Genomic DNA, 16,658 nt, shown 5'->3' with positions numbered 1-16,658 from the left:
GTTAAAATTTATGGCTAGATTTCTACTGCTGTTGTTTTTCCTTGAGGTTTTATATTCAGTAAAAATGTAGTAACAAGGGATTGGGGATTTAGCTCAGTGGAAGAGCTTGCCTAGTATGTGCAAGGCCCTGAGTTCAGTCCCTAGCACTGAAAAGAAAGTATATATAATATATAAATGTGTATTTACATTAGATATGTAATATAAAATAAAAACTTGTTAAAATGCTGTGGCTTACACAAAGTATCATTTTTCTGGAATCAAAATTAAATTAATCAAATAATAAAGCCATTTAGAAATATGGATGGACCAACAATAGCAGAGGCAGGTCACTGAGTTCCCAGCAGGGAGAAATCAGTGCAAGCAGATGTGACCAAGGAAGCACTGATACCTTTGGAGGTAGATGACTCCTAAGGATGGGCAGATTTTGTGAATGTGGAGAAGGGAGGTGAGAACATTCTTCAGGAGACGAAAAATATGAATGGGATGTAGAGGGGTGGACTGATTTGAGATAGGTGAGTATTGGGGAAGAAGATACAGAAACTAGACAAGGCAGGCCTGGAGTTAGCCTAGCATGAACAAGGCCCTGGGTTGGATCCCCGGCACCACAAAAAGAAATTAGAGAATAGGTTTCCACATCTTTGAAGAGATCCAACATATTCTTCCATGTCCCTCTGTGTCAGAAGCACTTAGAACATGGCCACCTTCTGTTTTCATGTCTGTGATGAACTGCTTTCTAGATGCACTGCAGGAACATCCTACCTGTGAGGTTTGTCCCAAGCCTGCCCTCGGTCTACCTGCATCTGCTGTGTCATTGCTTTCTCCATGTTGACCTGCCTGCTGCACTACCTTTTGATTGGGGGCTTTGGGGGCTGGGGTTTGATCTTAGGGCTTCATGCTTGCTAGGTCAGTGCTCTACTACTTGAGCCACCCCTGCAGTCATGTGGTTACTTTTGACATAGGGTCTCTTTTCATGGGCCAGCCTGGACCATGATCCTCCTATTTTACCTTTCCTGCTGTAGCTGGGATGACAGGCACATACCACCGTGCCCAGCTTTTGGTTAAGATGGGGGCTCAGGAACCTTTTGCCTGGGCTGGTCCTGAACCTCAGTCCTTCCTGATCTCAGCCTCCCAAGTAGCTAGGATTGCAGATGTGAACCATCGAGGAGCCAAGCATCTATTTTCTTTTGTGCTTCTTATACAAGGCCTTCTTTCCTCCTCTCCACTCTCACCCCACTTATATATTTTCTCCAAGCTGTGATTTTAGCAGGCTTTTTCATCTGTGTGCACCCCATGGCTTTATAGCATGGTGGCAACTGCCTTTAGGATTGGACCATTGATTCCTAGGTGTATATTCTGTAAGACAAAGTCTGGATTTATGTACTTTGTCATGGGTCTAGTTGGTGAAACAAGAGGAAAATGGCTGGAAAGACGATGGATAAACTGTTTTAATGTATAAGAGAGTAGTAGGTAAGATAACCCAAAGCAGTTCTCCTTTCAGCATCAGATGAAGTTCCAACAGCTAGCTGAGAAAAGGAAGTAGCTGTTTCATGCTGGGGCCTGTTGGAGTTTTCTCAGGCTGCCATAACAAACTACCACAGACTGGGTGGCTTAGTGGCTGCCAGTTCTCAAAGCTGTCTGCAGGGTTGGTTTCTCCTGAGGCCTCTTTCTTGGCTTATGCACGCCATTTTCTCCCTGTGCCTTCACACGGTCTTTCTGTGTGTCTGTATCCTAATCTCTTTTTATAAGGACATCAGTCATTTGATTCCTAACTACCTTATTTTAACTTAGTTTCTTCAAAGGCCCTATCTCCAAATACAGTCACATTCAGCATATGAATTGTGGGAGACAAACTCAGTCCATCACAGGGTAATGTGGAAGGTTTTACTGAAGTAAGGCTGGGATTTGAAATGCTGTCTTTCTGTGGTTTTTAACCACAGAATACACACCTTTTAGAGTATGTGTTGCATCTTTGACAGTCCTTGTACACTGAAGTTTTAACCTTCAGTGTACAACTCTTTGGGTGGAGCAATACTGGGGTTTGAGCTCAGGGCCTCACACTTGCCAGGAAGCCACTCTACCACTGGAGCCTCACTCCCAACCCTTTTTGCTTTAGATATTTTTTCAAACACAGTCTCACATTTATGCCTCTACAGGCCTACACCACATCTTCCTATTTATTTACACTTCTTGTGTAGCTAGGATCACAGGCATATACCACCATTCCCAGTTCTGGGTAACTGGTAACCAGTTCTTACTGGTTGAGTAGGAATCTCACTAGCTTTTTGCCAGGACTGGCCTCAAACCATGATCCTCCTGATCTCTGCCTCCCAAGTAGTTAGAATTACAGGCATGAGCCATGACACCTGGTTCAATGTACAGTTTTTTTTTTTTTTAAATATACTCCCTTGGTTTTACCAGGAAACTAAGGACAGAAGAAAGCAAAATTCAGTTAGCTTTAGAGAAATTGACATGTGTACCCTCTTGAGAAGGGGCAAGGTTTGCTTCTTCTCAAGTAGCCTATCTGAATTGAGTCTGCTGTGCCTGGACTTCAGGGTGCCCCTTCTTTTAGACTTCTCTCCCTTCAGTCTTCATCCCAGGCCTTTTTGCTTCCTCTGCCTCAGTTAGTTGGAAGGAGGAAGGGAATCATTGCTAGGTAGACATTTAGCAGGGTCCAAATACTTATACACAATGTGACCAACATGTGATCTTAAGTTGCATTAATTAGAGAATAATATTTAGAACAAGAGAGATAGTCTCTGCCTATACCCAGCCATTGACACCACACTTGGAGCAAGCATAAGGTGAGGCAGCCTAGAGGGTAGAGATCACACAGGGCTCTGGAGGCAGACCTATCTACATATCAATATCAGCTTTACCTTCTAGCACTGTGACCTGAAGCAAGATGCTTAACTCCCTGTGCCTGTCTCCTTGTCTCCAAAATGAAGGATAATGATAGCAACCTATCTAATAGGGTTACTGAAGATTGAATGGAACTAATCCAATTGAAGGGCTTTTGAATGGGATCTGACACAAAGTTCTAAATACAAATTGGCTTTTATGTCAGCTCTAGGAAGTATTATTTCAAGGAGCGTAGGAAAGAAATGCAACAGATTTAGACCAGGCAAAGGGACAAATTGCTGTTGAAGTGAAGTTTGAGGGAGCTAGGACATTAAGACACTCAGGATAAGAAGAAAGTCAAGATGTACAAGAAGACTTCAAATATTTGGGAAAGTCTCATTTTGTAACAGTTCTAGAAGGGATGAGAAAGGTCAGGGTACAGATTTGGGGCAGTATGGTTTCAGAATCATACACACCAGTTTGAATTCCAGTTCTATCATTTGTTAACTCTATGACCTTGGAGGTTTACTCAAATTCGTGGAGCCTTGGTATTTACCTGTATGTCAAGTGGAAATAATGACTTCTGATGTTTGAAGGAGGTGATAAGGACGGTGCATGGTGAGGTGGAAAGGCCCCACCAGATGAGTTTATTGTTCAAGACCTGGTCCTCAACTTTGCAAATCTCGACTTTTACTATTAACTTATCCAGAGATGATTTTGGCCTCAGACTGATACTAACATCTCTTCAGGGTAGTAATAGGTTGAGTAGTCCCCCCTCCTAAAAGTTGTGTCCATGAACCAGTGAATGTGATCTTATTTGGAAAAAGGATCTTTGCAGATGTAATTAAGGAACTTAAGAGGATCCTGGGTTTTTCAGGGGCCCTAAATGCAATGGAAGTCATCCTTATGCCAGCGAGGAGAAGGACACGTGAAGACGGAGGGAGAGAATGTAGCCATAACCAGAGAGCCTCACTGGAAGAGGCATGGAAGGATTCTTGCCTAAAGGCTAGGGAGTATAGCCCTACTGGGTTTTGAACTTCAGCCTCCTGAACTGCATGTGAATACATTTCTCATGTTTTAAGCCACCAAGTCTATGGTAACTTGTTAGAGCAGCCTCTGGAAACTTATATAACCACTGGATAAAGTGTAGTTGGTTAGGCAAAGCTATCTGGCTTAATTAATGATAAAAAATAAATTTAAAAAAATAACCAGGATAAAGTGTCTTAATAAAAACCCAATAAGCTGGCTTGGAGGGGAAAATTCTGCTGTGTGAATGTATCTCTTGCCCAGGTGAAAAATATCAGGAATGTGGGGACACAACCATTTTGGTTTGTACAGAAGTATTTTATTCAGTGGGTCCAGGATTCTTCATCATTACCTGCTTCCTAGTCTGAAGGAAACCTCTCTCAAGACTATATCTTTCTTTGCTGCAGTCCAGCATCTACCATAAAATACCCTATGGAACATCGATGCAGAGAAATGCTCTGGGATAAAATGATCCCATGGACAAATAGACAGAGTAAACTATCTTGCCAGCCTTGGGGCATCACAAGCACATTACTGTATTAAGGGAGCTGCGAAGTTACAGTATACAGTTGTTTTAAAGTATTTAATGGAGATTTTTCAAACTTACTTAAAACCAGGACCTTTCAAAACAAGTAATGACACATTGGAAACATTGCTAATTATGCTTTCCAAATGCTCCTACACTGGGAAAGAGAATTAATAAATTCAAAATGATGATATTATCATATATTATTATTCTTTTGATACAATGCCACCCCCCCTTTTTTGAATCAATACTGGGGATTAAACTCAAGGTCTCTGCAATTGTGCTTGAACTCAAGCACTGTACAATTTGAGTCACACCACCAGTCTTTTTGCTTTTAATTTGTTTTTCAGAGAGGGTCTCTAGTTAACTTTGCCTGGGCTGACCTAGAATCTTGATTCTACTACCTACACCTCTTGTGTAGCTGGGATTACAGGTGAGCACCATGCCTGGCTTGTTTTTAGATAGGTTCTCTAATTTTTTCTGGGACTGGCCTCAGACCCAGAGCTTCCTGTTTCCACCTGTCTACATTATCCTTTTAATAGTTTCCTTAGGCCTTACATGTCAAATTACCTGCATGGCTCTAGGGAGGAAGCCTTTCCTTGCCTTTTCCAGCTTCTGCTGGCTGTCTCAGCCTGTGGCAATAGGCTACATCGCTGTCTCTGCCTTGGTCTTCACATCATCTCCAAAGTCTGGTTACCCTTGGCCTCTCTCTCCCCCTTTTCCCTTGCTTTGCTCTTGGAAGGACACTGATGGCAGTTAACATCTACCCGGATAACCCAGGCTGTTTACCTTATCTCTGAATCCTTAATTTATTCACAGCTACAAAGACTTCTTTTCCAAATAAATTTAACATTTACAAATTTATGATATTAAGATGATACCACTGGGTAACTCTCGTGCAACCTACTACATAGGGCTGAGGAAACAGTAAACTCCCCATTCTATTTTTCAATTTTTCACTTGTTTCTTTTGCATTTGGTTATATTTCCTATTAGCTAATACATGCCATAGATCAATATTTAAAAATATAAATATTCAGGAGGAAGAGATCAGGAGGATCACAGTTTGAAACCCACCCTGGGCAAATATTTTGTAAGACCCTATCTCAAAAAAAACCATCACAAAAATAGGTCTGGTGGAGTGACTCAAGGTGAAGACCCTGAGTTCAAACCCCAGTACCACACCAAAATATATAAATATTACATATATATATATATATATATATATACACACACACACACACATGTGTGTGTATGTTTATGTGTGTATGTATATATATAGTGTGGAAATACAGAGAATGATACCCTATTTTTTTTCTGAAAAGTGGTTATGTGAGTATATTAGTTGATGATTTATTGAGCCATGGGTCCATTTTTCTTTTTTCATTTTTTTTGGGAGGGAGCGCTGGGGTTTGAACTCAGGGCCTACACCTTGAGCCACTCCACCAGTCCTTTTTTGTGATGGGTTTTTTGAGAGAAGGTGACATGAACTATTCTCCTGGACTGCCCTTGAACTGTGATCCTCCTGATCTCTGCCTCTTGAGTTGCTAGGATTACAGATGTGGGCTACTGGTGCCCAGCTTCCATTTTTCTTTATGTAGATTAAACTTTGATTTTAAAAAGCTTAATTTCAAAAACCATAAAATGTTTCATTTCCATTCCTGAATGTTCTCATGTTATTTCCATATTGAATGCCTCCCTGCTCTTCCCTGCTTGTCTAAAGTCTCCTCTGTCTTTCAAAGCCCATCTTACTTTTTCTAACAAATCTTCCCTGGGTGCTTCAGCATTTGATGAGCCTCTCTAAAAAAGTCATGTTGGATAACAAGGCTTTGACATGGAATTTTGGCAGGACTCATTCTGTATCACATGATAATTAGGGCTTCCACTGATGTGGAAAAAGTCTCAAAGGATTGTTCACGAACACCAGTCTCTGTGGACAAGAGGAGATAGAAAATGAGACCTAAGAAGTGTTAGAAGAGGCAATGCTGTGATTTTAACAAACCTGTTCAGATATACTTGTCCATAGATTGAAGAACCCAGGGAATCCCAAACGAGATCTCAACAGCACACCAAAAAGCAGTCCACCTAGCGTGCCAGTGAAGTTTCAAAAGCGTCAAAGTATGTGTGCAAGGAATGCTCCTCACAGAAGTGACAGTTAGAAAGACAGCAGAAGAAATAGCTTCAGAGGAAATAACTGCCAAGGAGACTTTCAGGAACTAAAGTGAAGCTAGAATGTTCTCAACGAAATAGTCCATCTATAGATAACCTATCTCTATAGATCCTCCCCTGAATTCTAAAAATTGTACTTCATGCAGAAGGAAAGTGAGCTCAGAGCTTCTACAATGAAAAAAATGTGATAAATGTATGGGGAAATAAAAATAACGTATATAAATTATGGATCAGAACTCATATAAAGAAACAGCCATGTCGATTAAGGTTAGAACAGTGATGCTATTTTAAGTCTTAATTTTTTAAAATTCTCCCGTTCTAAGTTTTGCTATTCACTTTGAAGTGTAATCTACCAAGAGTTTAGTTTTGTGAATGGTATTTGGAAGCAATTCAGTTTTAATTCTTTTACATAGAAAACTAATGGTGCTAAGCTCCCATATTAAACCGTTTTCCTTGAGTAATACTGGCTCTCGTGTATTGTGTTCACAGATGCATGAGTCTGCTTTGCTGCTCTCCAACATGACTCAGTATATTTTTTCAACATCAGTATCCTTATTATAATAGCAGCACAGTAAGACTCCCCTCCACACAGGGGTTTCAGCTCAGGGTCTCTTTCCACTTGAGCCATGCCCTCAGCAACATAGGAAGTTGTGATAACTGACAAAGCAAGTCTCATAGCGTTATTCAAAGTAGTCTTGTTTGTATTTGTCTTTTTTTTGTATACATTCTGAAATTAGTTACAAGCTCCTCAAAAAGCCTGTGGAGATTTTGCATGAATCACATTTAATGTTAACATTTGTCATTAATTTGGGGAAGGCTGGTGGCATGGCCAATACAATAGAGTGGATGCCAAGCCAGCAAGGAGCCCAGTACTGTCAAAAAAATCATTTCTCAATATTATTTTGGGGAGAATTTCCATTTTTAAAATGTCAGGTTTTCTCATCCATTTATGCTATTAAATTAGTTTTATAATTTTCAACGTAATGATTTTATGCATCTTTTTTTTGACATATTCATAGGTACCTTAAATACTGTGTATATCTTTAAAAATTAGTTCCCAATCACTATGTGGTAACATAGTCTCATAATTGGCTTTTAGATATTTATCTGACATCTTGCAGCCTAACTGAACACTTTCTACTTACCACTCATCTTTGATCTTTGGTGTTTGTTTGTTTGTTTTGGCAGTACTGGGGTTTGAACTCATGGCCTCATGCTTTCTAGGCAGGCGCGCTACCACTTAAACCATGCCTCCAGCTGGATCTTTGGTTTTTCACATGGAGTCTTCTGAAAATGATGACAGTTTTGTTCTAATATTCCGTGTGTGTGTGTGTGTGTGTGTGTGTGTGTGTGTGTGTGTGTATGGGATGGGGAGACTCAGTTGAGGGATGTTAAAAAATATAACTTAGTCCTAAATTACAGTTTCTGAGCTCTTCCAAAGAAGAACCCATGAGTTACAATGTTTATTTTAAAGTTTTGAATCCTGTGAACATTTTAAGCTTATTTTTGCTATTGATTCCTATTCTTAATAAATCAAGTTAAAGAAACAATTTTTTTTGTACAAGTTTTTGGTATTTGTTGAGTCATATATGAAGTCTGGCTTCATATATGATCAATTAGAAAAATGGAGTGTTTCACTTTGTGGATTTGTCAATTTCTTCTTATAATTTGGTCAATTTTTGGTTCATATGTTTTGAAATTATGTTGTTAGGATTAAAACATGTTCATGTTTTATTCTTTTGTGGCAAAATGTTTCTTTTATTACAGCCTCTTATTCTAATGGTACTTTCTGTCTTTTAGGTTTTTTTCTAAGAGTAAAGTAACTGTAGCACTCAGGTGAAAAAAAAATAACTGTAGCAGCTTTCTCATGGTTACTATTTGTCTAGTAAACATTCTCCCTCCTTTGAGACTAAATCTTTCAGCTAATTGGTCTTAGCTATGTTTGTTTTATTGTCATTTAGTTGAATTTTGCTTATCCAGATCTAATCTGTGAGTCTGCTTGGTAGTGGTCACTGTTGTCTGTTTACCATTGGTGGGACTAGAAACGCCGTGAACATGGACTGTGGATGGGAGGCCTGGGCTCCAAGCACAGCTTCCTGAGTCTCTCTTGACTCTTCCCCAGCCTCCCTCCACCACCCTGGCACCCCCAGCTCCCACTGGAGGGTGACAGCTCCTTCCTCATGTGTTTTGTGTACTGCTGGCATATGGCCGTGGGCAGCAGTGAAGGCTGAGAACCACTTGTCCTGCTCCAGGACACGCATTCAGCTCCTGCTGAGTGGCAAAGCCTGACTCAGGCATCTCCCTCTGTTTCCCTAACCTGAGTCCATAGCTATATGAGCGACTTGAATTGTGGGAATTAATTCCCCCAGCATCTGGCATAGTGCCTGATGCCTCATGTTCAATGAGCAATCAATTTATTTGAACCAAACTTGTGACCTGGGTCAAATCGTTTTACATTCCTGGGCTTATTTCCATCGCCTACTCTGCCAAGTGACAGTCTTTGAACCAGATGCTCTCTAGGGTGCCTTTTAGTGCTAAAGTTCTTTTTATTTTTTAAGACAGGGTCTTGCCTGGTAGCCCACACTGGCCTAGAACCCTCCTTTTTCCTCAGTCTCCCAAGTGGTGTAAAATTCTTGTATTCAACATGTGACTGCCATTTCCTAGTGGCTTCTATCGCCACCTACCCTTTTGATCAGCTGCCTGCCCCCACCAGAGCATAACCAAGGGTTTAGGGGATATTCATGTTGTACTAGCAGGAACCAAAAAGATTTCCCCTATTTCTTTCACACCCAGGACTACAGTCATGCTTCTTAGTGCTGGATTCTTTGCTGGAGATCACCAAGATCACCTTTAGGCTCCAGCTAGAAAGACCAAACTCAGGAAAGCAGTTATACTCACAGTCAGGGTTTATTGTCTCTTAAGAATGCAGACTGAAATCTGCAAAGGTGGCTGGGGCTGTGGCTCCCACCTGCAATCCCAGCTACTTGGGAGGCAGAGATCAGGAGGATCGCAGTTTGTGGACATGCATACCTGGGAGAAGAGCCGATGCGATGCCATGACCAGTTCTATGTGGGAATTAGAGAGAAGAGAGGTTTTGTCTCTAAACTCCTGGAGGTGTGCAGATGCCGTTAACCAAGATGGAGACTCAGGAAGGCAGACAAGGGACGCAGTCACAGGTGGAGATCAGTGTGCAGGCTTTGAACTTTGAGGCATCTCTTAGACATCTGCTAGAGATGCCAGACAGGCATGTGAATCTGGAGTTCAGGGGACAGGCTAAGGCTGGAGAGAAAAATCTATCTTCTTTAGGTCTTGTAGGATTCCCACAAAATCCCTGAATTACAATTCCTTTGTGCCTCACTTTGAGATGTGGAAGATAACTATAATTAAAAACGGAGATGGATGAACTACCTCCCCTCCCTTCCCCTCCCCTCCCCTTCTTCCCTTCTCTTCTTTTTCCCTTTCTTTGTGGGGCTGGGATTCAAACTCAGGGCTTCATGCTTGCAAAGCAGGTGCTCACAAAGCAGTCATTCTACTGCTTGAGTCACACTTCCAGTCCATTTTGCTCTGGTTATTTTGGAGATAGGGGTCTCTCAAACTATTTGCCTGGGCTGGCCACAAACTGTGATCCTCCCAATCTCAGCCTCCCAAGTAGCTAGGAATTCTCTGACAACCTGCCTGAGAGTGAGGGTGTTAGTTTGCTGCTATCAGGTTCCTGGGACAATATCAACCTGGGATTACTGTGAATCAGATGCTCAGTTTGGAATTTTTCTGGCCATGCAGGTAGTGTTAATTCAAGCCTCAACCTGACTGAGGATTGGCTAAGAATTTCCAGGAGAGTGTTTTCCTCCCTTTTTTTAGTGCTGATACAGACTTGATTCCTTATTGACCCTTCCCAGAGCAGATTTCCTGTAGTTCACCCTTGCAGTGATTTCTCCTGGAATTGCTCAGCTCGTGTGCACCTTCGCCTTGTATCCTAATCCTGACACTCTTGTTTCCCACGGTCTGCAGCGTGAGCCTCAGGTCTTGCTTTCCTCTCATCGTTCCTGCTTCTTCTTCTCTTTGGGCATCTTAAAATTCTATTTTATTTTTAGCAAGCCAAGCCATACATTTAAGAGAATACTTTTTGTATATGATCTAGAACGCTGAATATTTTTAGTGGGACGGTGTCAGGACACCTTGGCCACCTTTTTGACAGACCAGAAACCCATTGCAGAACCCCTTCATTCTCTTTGCTGCAAAGAGGCACCTCTTCTCCTTTCTCATAATTGCACCTTCTTTTATGACCAAAGAGCAGCTGGGTTTTTTTTAACGCAATTTATATATCAGAGAGTCTTTGTTTTTTTAATTGCTGTTTTCTTGTTCTTTTTTGCTAACTTAGAGTGTAAGCATTTCTAGGGTGGGAACTTCCTTGGGATGCTTTGTAAGTAACCTCTTAATTGTGGACTCTCATTTGATGCCATAGATCTCATAGAACTGTGTGATGAATTGGATGTTTCTTTCTTTTTATTTGGTGGTACTGGGGTTTGAACTCAGGGTCTCCACTTGAGCCACTCTGCAAGCTTGGATGTTCATTTCTTGATTGTGCTTTAGGGAAGTGGGTTGCTGAGCTGACTTGTCTTTGGATAGAGCCTTGTGCTTTTGCCCTACCTCTGCCTCCTGATTATAGGCATGTACTACCATGTCTGGCTTGAGTTGACTGGTTAAAGGTCTCTTTTATTGACCTTTTTTTTTTTTTTTTTTTTTTTGCTGTACTGAAGTTTGAACTCAGGGTCTACACCTTGAGCCACTCCCCCAGCCCTTTTTTGTGAGGGGTTTTCTTGAGATAGGGTCTTGCCAACTCTTTGCCCAGGCTGGCTTTGAACTGCAATCCTCTGATCTCTGCCTCCTGAGTAGCTAGGACCACAAGCATGAGCCACTGGCGCTAGGCCTTCTATTAACTTTATATATTAAAAGACATACTTTGGTTGAATAAAAGTGCTAGGAACTATTAGGGCATGACTTAAGAAGTAGCACACTTGTCTAGCAAGCAAGGTCCTGAGTTCAGTCCCCAGTCCCACAACAAGCAATGAATGGGTAAAGAAAGTGTGGTCCATATACATAATGGAGTACTAATCAGCCATAAAGGAGACTGAAATCATGTCTTTTGCAGAAAAATGCATGGAACTGGATATCATCACGTTGAGCAAGATGAGCCATGATCAGAAAGACAACTGTGGCAGATGCATGTTTTTACTCTGTGCAAAACCTAAAAAGCTTCATGACATGATTATAAAAGGGAACTGTTGGGGAGGAGAGCCAGTGGGAGGAGCAAAGGAGAGGGTGAGGAAGGTGGATACACTCAAAGGACATATTTATGTATGAAAGTAGCATAGTGAAACCCACTAAAAATGTTAAAAAGGGGAGAGGAGGAAGGGGTTTCAGAGAGAATAATAGGGTGAATTTGATCAAAGTACATTATATGCTGTGTGGAAATGCACAGTGAAATTTCTTTGTATAATTAATTTATGCTGATAAAAAGTCTGAAGGGCTAGGAACTAAAGGTTTGTGTCCCTGATCTCCAGATTCAAATGTCAAAACACTAACCCCCGGTAATAGCATTAGGGGATGGGGCCTTCAGGAGGGTAATTAAGTCATGAGAATGTCATGTATGTCTTTATAACCAGACACAGAGAGTTTGCTTTGTCTTTCTCTCTCTCTCTGTGAGAACACAGCAAGACTGTGGCTGTCCACAAGCCAGGAAGTGGGTTCTCACCAGAAACCAAATCTGCTGGCATTGTCATCTTGGACTACATAGCCTCAAGAACTGTGAGAAATAAATGTTAGTTACGTTCCCCAGTTTATGATGTTGTAAGACAAGTCTCAGATATATCATAAGAAATTTTGTTGAAATGGGATGCTCTTGGAATTGCCCCAAGGTATGTAGATTTAGCTAATAGAAGATACTTTGGAGAAACCTTTGTCATGATCTTATTGACAAAAAACAGTGTCTTTCTCATACTTTGTACATTTAACAGTCTCCAACACCCATCACCCAAATGAAGCAGGCAGATATAACCATGTTGGTGTTCCCTGGGAAGCTGCCTTTGGCCTGCTGCTTTTCAGCCCAAATGGGCTGTTGATGGACCACACCAGGCCCCCTGGCCAGGCAGGAAGACATCTGCACAGGCTAGCATACCGGGAGAATGACAGAGCAGTTGACATGCTTTGTTATCCCTGAGAGGACAGCTACTGGTCATGCCTGCTTATTTCCAGGAAAGGTCACCTCCCCTTGGTTCTGTAAATAACTCGAGAATGCTGTGGGTGTGGAAGATGTCCCAGAAGCCATTGGCATATCACTGCATCATCCTTCTGGGAAGCACATGCTTAGTTCCTCCTGTAGTGAGGGTGCTCATTTACTATTTTCTTTTTCTTTTCTTTTTTTTTTTTTTTTTTTGTGGCACTGGGGTTTGAACTCGGGGCCTTATGCTTCCTAGGCAGGCACTCTACCACTTGAGCCACTGCAGCTCAAGGATGCTCATTTAAAGAGAACAAAGGAGTGCTTACTTACAGTTCAGTATGTAGAACACCCTGGAGATGACAAGGAACCCAGGGGTCCCCCAAACAACAGCCTACAGGGTCATCTCGGGAATTAGGAGTTGGAGATGAGATAAATGCTTTCAGGGCGTTGTGAATCATTCCCACACAGTTATAAAAAATACTTGAAGAGCTTCAAAGCCAGAAAGTCTAAAAGAACAAAGAACGAGTCAGAATTGATGGCATGATCTTGACCTTTTTTTTTTTGTTTTTAATCCTTTGAAGCCACTCATTGCCTTTGTCAGAACCCAGAATTTCAAGAAAAACATGCCTAGTTGCCAGTTGTGCTAAGATGTTTGAAACAATGGCTCTTGTGCTTCGAGCTTTCTAAAAGCCCCAGCTGAATTATGATGTCCTGTCTTTCTGTGTCACACGTTCTAGGGCTCTTTAGACCTCCTCACACGCAGCAGTTTCACACAACACAGTCATTGGGCTAGTGGTGAGAATGGTGAGAATGGTGGCGGGTGCAGTGATGGTCTTTCCCCGTGCCCATCCCAAGCTGTCTGCTCATCTGCCCGCTGCGGGGCATCCACAGTCACCCTGAGAGCCACCCGGTGATGCATGGCCCTTTCTGTCTCAATGTGCCCTATATCTCTCAGGAAACACCATGTCCTGTGGCATACAGCGATGCTGATAGGGTCCGAGTCTCATTCCAACAAGGAAATGTTAGGAGGGCAGAGGTCACCCAGATTTGGCCTTGACTTTAAAGGCAGGTCTCATTGTTAGGCTTCCTCATCTTCTCTTCCTGCTCCCCCTGGATTTTCATAGAAAATATCCTGGTCGGGTGCCTGTGGCTCACGCCTGTAATCCTAGCTACTCAGGAGGCAGAGATCAGGAGGATTGAGGTTCAAAGCCAGCCTGGGCAAACAGTTTGAGAAACTCTATCTTGAAAAACCCATCAAAAAAAAAAAAAAAAAGGGCTGGTGGCGTGGCTCAAGGTATAGGCCCTGAGTTCAAACCTCAATACCTTAAAAAAAAAAAAAAGAAAATATCCCATAGCTAGAAGTCTAGCACATTGTGCAGTTTTCTCCTTCTCCGTAGAGAAATGTGCATAAAGGAGCTGTCATTAGAACTAAGACCTTGAAAGAAGGATATTTTCCAGGGGTCCAGTCTTATGATAAGAACCTTACAACAGACCACCCTTCCTACTGAGATCAGCCACACAAGCTGAGTAATATACCCAAAACACCTGTTTGAAGGTCCTGGAGAGCAACCACGGCAGCCAGAGTGTGACCATTGTCCTTCCCTCAGGGCATCAGCCTGCTCTGTGCACAGGGCCTTAGAGGCAGATGGGAAGAGCCTTCTCAGCTTACGGAGGTCTCAGGTGCTGCGAGGAGCACCGGGGTTTACTGCCACCAAAGCAGTCAGGACATGATACAACGCAGCTAACTAGAACATGTTTTAGAGTTCCAGTTTACCATTTAACAATGGATGAGAAGAAAACTCTCCAGTACAGTCAAATACTTGGGCATTACACCTGGTCTCCCCTCTCTGTAGACAAACCCACTCTTCAAGGAAAATTCAGTTCTAATCAGAACTAATGAGCAGGAAATCCCATTGCAGGCAGACTTGGAAGCTTCTAGTCCCACACAGCCAGCTTGACATGGGGGCATGTGCCGTTATGAGGCAGAGCTTGAGTCCTGGGGCCAGACACCGTCTTCCTGGACAGTGCACGGATAGTGCACTGCTGATTTGGCTCCTGTTCTCTCTTTTCTGTGCTCACCATAACTTTACATTGCACAGAATCCTCCAAGCAGGATAAAACATGAGTAACTCGGTTGTGCTTACTAATTTACACTTGCATTCTGGTCCCGTTTCCCATTTCCCTCAGACTTGTGTGCCGGTGTGGTAGAACTGACTGTGCACATCCCTCTCCACCTTCGCTCAATCTTGTCAAGTTGGTAGCTTGAATTGGCCATAATGGGAGTGTTTACACCATGGAAATGGGCCAACACTACAAATGAGGATTTCTCTCAGGAAGCCAGTTGTTAAACATTCACCAGCACACACTGCCAGGATTTCTTGATTAGATTTTGGAAAGTGATTCTGACTTTTGGATCTCACAGTTATAGAAATTTCCTGATTACTCCTGCAAATCATTAACGTATCATTACTAGATAAACCCTGGAGAGCTACTGAATGCCCTTTATCTGTGGTTCCTCAGGGAACATCTTATTTTTGCCACATGTACCTGTCAAAGGTCAGATGTGCAGTGCTTGAATGGAAGTCTGGGGACAGCAAGTAAGGAAGATGGGTTAGGAGCCATTATGTCACTTAGCTGGAAGGTGACAGAGGCTTGACTCGGGCACACTCAGCTACCACCTGGATGGCTACTTCTCACGAGAGCACTCTTCCCACTGGACCGTGAGGCAGCACTTCCGAGAATCTCAGAATGTCTGCTCGTGTCATATGACCCACGCCTGTCCACATCTCGTTCCAAGTAGTAAACCTTTTCAGGGCTCCTGAGTCTCCGGAGGAAGATAGTTCAGAAGTTAGGTCAAACCAAATTGCACCAACTGTGCCGGGGTCAGGAAGTCTGTGGTCACAGAATGACAACTGTTGATGAGAGAACTCATGGTTTTATTGCCTTTTTATGTGGGCATCTCTTATGGCTGTTCTCATTAGTATCATTAAAAGTTTTACTCAGGAAAATGCAGTGATTTGTTTTCCAAGATCTTAACGTGTACCTATTTGTAAAATGATCAGAATTGGGTGGGTTATTAAAATCATCTAATTTAGGTGAATATAGTTTATATGAATTATTACGTTTTCATAAACGGAACATCTTCCATATGGAGTGTGATTCTTTCAGTCCAGGCATTTTTTTCTGTTTTATATTAAAACTTCACACATTTATATGATATGTAAATATGGCTTATTTTTGAAATATTAAGTAAACTACTGTAAAGAGTACATTTTAAAAAGCCCATTATGTGTATCCTGAGGGTTTTATTTATTTTATTTTTTTGGTACTGGGGTTTAAACTTAGGGCTTTGCACTTGCTACACAGGTGCTACTGCTTGAGCCACACCCCAGCCATACATCCTGAGATTTTGACCTGTTAAACCCTAGAAGGACTATGTCCTAAACAAGTAAGCATTTTTGTTCTGTGACCCAAAGGACACTTCTACCAGGACTTATAAACAGGGTGTTCCTGAAGTAATTACCTGAGTAACCACTGCTGGGTTGTAGGTTATCTAAAAAGCCTCCTATTAGAGACTGAGTCTGCCGGTGCTTCCCACTGAGTCATGAAGGCCAAACCCAAGAAAGGAGTGACTGTTTCCTCACTAAGGGGATTAGGGGATTGGGTGGCAGGAAAGAGAGCCGCAGCCCAGAAGGACCTCATTAATCACTGGTGTGAGCGTGTACTGGCATTGACTGTAACACAACAGTGTCTAAGCCAGCGTTCTTCTAGAAGGCCAGGTTTTCCAAGGAAGTAAGTTTAAAAAAAGGATGCAGAGCTAAAATGTTCATATACTTTCTTTTTAAGAAATACATACCCGTGCAGCTCTCACTTTTCCAAGTGA

Source organism: Castor canadensis, chromosome 8 (genome assembly GCF_047511655.1).
Source record: "Castor canadensis chromosome 8, mCasCan1.hap1v2, whole genome shotgun sequence".
NCBI lineage: Eukaryota > Metazoa > Chordata > Mammalia > Rodentia > Castoridae > Castor > Castor canadensis.
The sequence above is the reverse complement of the archived record's forward strand: the minus strand, read 5'-3'. Positions refer to the sequence as shown.